Source organism: Haemaphysalis longicornis, unplaced genomic scaffold (assembly GCF_048455015.1).
Source record: "Haemaphysalis longicornis isolate Haplotype H1 unplaced genomic scaffold, Haemaphysalis longicornis Haplotype H1 scaffold_10, whole genome shotgun sequence".
In the NCBI taxonomy this organism is placed as follows: Eukaryota; Metazoa; Arthropoda; class Arachnida; order Ixodida; family Ixodidae; genus Haemaphysalis; species Haemaphysalis longicornis.
Window position 1 is genome coordinate 102,957,094 of NW_027526204.1, and position 4,024 is coordinate 102,961,117.

Genomic DNA, 4,024 nt, shown 5'->3' on the forward strand with positions numbered 1-4,024 from the left:
TATAAAAATGTGTTCGCTGAAGAGTGCAACACAGAAAATACAAAGTGTTTTGTTCCATTAGGTCTTGCGATTACGTCGTGACCATACAATGGAGTATTGGCTTGCTTACAGTTATGAAAGTACTTCACTTTTTTGGATCAGATGTGCTTGTCTCAATTCGCGAAAACCTAAATGTAGTAGGAATTTTTATAGTACCTTGTTTTTATCACAACGAAATCCATATGGTGCCGGGTAATGCAGGCCGGGATAGCCACTCCAGAAACCACCATGGTAGCAATGTACTATGCAGTTCTCTAACTCCTGCAAAAAATTGCTGGTTTCAAACAATATGCACGTACCGCTGGTTCTTTATTTTGTATCCAGTGTCCAAGCTACGCCTTCTTTGAAATAAATCACAACCGCATCATACAAACAGCATACACCAGAATATTAGGCTATAAGTTTTCAGATTTCAACACGCTACACGTCTGTAGTAAAATACCCTGCATGTTGTATTTGTGCTTACATGTTGACGGTGATGTTTCAAAAACTTGTGCCTTAAAAACCGCGTCTTAGTAAAGGAAACCACTGTCGAGCGTTCCAAACGCAATTAAATCATACGGTTCAAAGTGTCTGCAACGGTACGTTAACGTGAAAACAATGCGCAATGCTTACCGAGTAGTAATGCTTTGAACCTTCGGTGGCTCTACAAAAGTCATCAGGCTTATAATTCGGGGGTGCCAGGTGTTTTTGCACTTCGAGGAAGTCTTGCACGAGGTTTCTCACACATATGCAATTCCAGTATCTGTAGTCGTTCATTCGCCTGCGTTTTGTTCGTGGACAAATAAAGAAAATAAAAAAACAATGCATACTTGAGAAGAGAGATAATTTGAGAATAATGAAAGAGGCCTTTGCCCTGCAGTGGGCGTAGATAGGCTGGTGATGATGATGATGATGATGACTTGAGAAGAATTGCTTTTTGTGTACCTATTCTTTCACCGGAAGTGTATATGATTGTGGTTCGACATTAACTAACATTGCTCTTAAATCTATCATTACTCTTTCTTACGGGCCACCTTACTGGCTGGCAGTGTTATTAAACAATTTTAGAGACGGAGGTAGGTTATAAACCCGAAAGGAACATTTCTAGTAAACAGAAAATAGATACTACATTGAAAGTAATAGGTTTAACAATAAACTAAAAGATCATCAATTATCCAAGTTCTTTGATTGTGACAGCCTGGCTTACGTGTAACAATGTTCAAGCAATTTCTCACCGAGCCCACTACAGCAGGATGTGTACTACGGTCGGAACGAGCCTCTCGACAGTAATTGGCTGCGTATATCTGACTTCACTTGATATGTATTTCGTTGACGCAACAGAAACATTCACGCAAGAGGTAACGTCTGAACCGGACCATCAAACTTTAACATCCATTAATGTGAGTAACCAACTGCAAATAATGCTCGGGAAGGGGTGACGATGGGGCTAGCAGCAAAAATGCAACTATTCTTATTCGTAGTAGCCGTGCGCAGTGCACAGGGGCCAAAAAGCTTCATTTATTCCTCCGTAATGTCTTTTTCTTTTGGGGCTTGGTTAGGTTAAGGGACCGTCCCACAGTAAACTGTTTTTGTTCGTAATACGTGAGCAATAGATAGGCCTGGAATATTAGTGTCGTATTTTCCTCCGGGACAGTGCTAGGTCCTCTCGCAACGCTCACATAGTAACTCGCGCACATAATCACTGAGCAATATTGCCCCCACTCCTGTGAACATTAAACCCAGTTTTACCCAGAGTGAAGTAAGCCACAAATTAGCAGTGGCTTAGTTCGGCTATGCCAGGATATACGTAGCGTGAGCTAAGGTTCAGCAATCCAATCCAATCCAATCCCGTCCAGTCCAGTCAAACCAATAATGTCCAGTCCGGTCCAGTCTAGTCCAGTCCAGTCACTGCTCCTCGCGCATGCGCAGCACGGCTCTCCAGGAGCCTCGTGAAACGGCTAAGAAGCGTCTCCGGCGCAGCGTCAAACGTGGCTACTGCCAACGGAGGTGCACAGCTGGGCACGCGCCCGCGTCAGTGTGTCTGCCGCGGCTATGATGTCTCTCCTCTTGAATGCGCAGACTGGCGGATGTGCAGACCCATTTCTCTACACATCCGTACTCTGATTGGGTTGGATTTCTAATCCACAATACAACACAATAAAATATATATTTAATCCAATACAATTCAATGCTCCTCGCGCTTGCGCAGCGCGGCCTTTCAGGGTCCACGCGAAATGGCTCAAGCTCGGCCAGTGCAGCTTACGCTACGAAACCAGAGCTAGGTTCTCTTGTGCCTGCCCAAACGTCGACGTTTGCTCGCCTGAGACCAGGGCGTCGCCGCCAGACAAATTGTATGGTTCGCACAAACAAATCAGCAGTTAAACGTCAGCGTCGGGAGGCTACCTTTCCCACCGAGAGGGAGAGGAACCCACACGTGTGAGTCTACCTGGTGAGCGGGTACCAGGCCCACCGTTTGAGGTCGCAGGCGGGTCCGGCAACTTGCTCCTACTCTTGAGTGAAGCACGACCTTAAGCACGAACAAGCACGAACAAAAAGGCTCGACAAAGAATATCTCCGCATTTCATATATCAATTTGTGTTCACTAGTCACTTCGTAAAGCTGTTGTAATGCTTAGGGGCCATGAAGACAAAATACAAGTTTGTTTTATTCGAAAGATTTCGTGTTCTATAGTTCACCCAGCGCTTCTCCGGAAACAAACGATGCTTTATTCACTGCGAAAGTAATCGATTTAAGCTAAAACTTTCATTCTCGCGCCAAAACTTGTGTTACAACGACTTCTGCAATGACCTCATCGGAACAGCTCTTTTAGCTCAACTTGGTATTGAGCGGAGACTTGCTTACTGTTAGTCAACCTAGATGGCGCCACCACACCACGGCAAGCCGTTTTCTGCCTTTGGTTTGTTTGTGACCCTTTTTAAACCTAGCTTAAACGAATCATAGTGCGTGCACTACCAGCAGCAGTACGCATCCGTACTTCTATGTTTATTTGTGCTTTCGTAACTTCCACTATTTATCCCACCATTCTTACTGGTATAAAAAGAATATACCCTACATTTAAGCGCAAATAGCTCTTTCGGAAAGCTCGCAAGTTCTGCCTAATTTGCGTTTGGTTTTTCGGGCCTCCGCCAATCGTAGAGCTGGCTGGTATGACATCATAGGTTCTACTGCGGGAAATGAGCTAGTGGGCAGCATGGCCATTTCCTGTATTCCTCATTATGCAGCTTATTTGTGCGAAGTTTACGTTAAAAGTGGTGTCAGTATGATTCTAACGAGGCAATCTTTGGAATGAACCAAACTTGCATTTTGTCTTCATGGCCCATTTAATTATGACTACCTGCTGCAACAAAGGCAAGGTTGTAAATTATTTTATACCCCTCAAAAAAAACTTTCGTCAGACATACTCGAGATTGTCCTTGATTGACTCTTCAGCGCAATCGGAGAAACGGTGTCCGCTGCTTCCTTCCACTTCAGGAGCCATGATAGCACCAAAGACGGGACAATTCGAGTGCGCTTCGTTATCTGGTCCATCGTGAGGCGCACCCAATCTGAAATGAAGGCGTTTTCTAAAAAGCTATGCCGAAAGCTGCCACAAACCAAAAAAGCGTTTCAGATACTACAGCGGTAATTCTAATGTGTGATATACAAAAATGCGCAGTCAATATTACGTTCAAATGCCAAAAACGACAAAATAGAGTCCACATTACTACTAATATAGATTTACCGAAGAAACAGTGGCGTGAAGAAGACGGTGTTTCAGAAACAAAGTAGATAAGTTACAAAAGGACGCAGAATGGGGCTAGTTAGCGATACTTCATACTGAATTGCGCTAAGTATACAGACGAATAGGACACGAACAGGACAAGGACGAGGCACAAACTTGTACCTTTTTGTAAAAAAGGCTGCAGAAACGGGGGACACCTAAATATACACACAAGAGCGACACTCTCCGCTCGCGGAGTAAACCCGATAAAACCTAAAACCA

The 4,024-nt window shown here is 44.2% G+C and overlaps 1 long non-coding RNA gene across 1 annotated transcript; it reads right to left on the reverse strand.

The window, feature by feature from the left end:
• Window positions 1-200: 200 nt before the first annotated feature.
• Window positions 201-3,575, reverse strand: LOC144157885 (uncharacterized). Its single transcript, XR_013319900.1, has 3 exons — window positions 3,444-3,575; window positions 655-802; window positions 201-300 (listed from the first exon to the last, which is right to left on the reverse strand). It is a non-coding gene; the product is annotated as an uncharacterized LOC144157885 (long non-coding RNA).
• Between the last annotated feature and the right edge of the window lie 449 nt (window positions 3,576-4,024).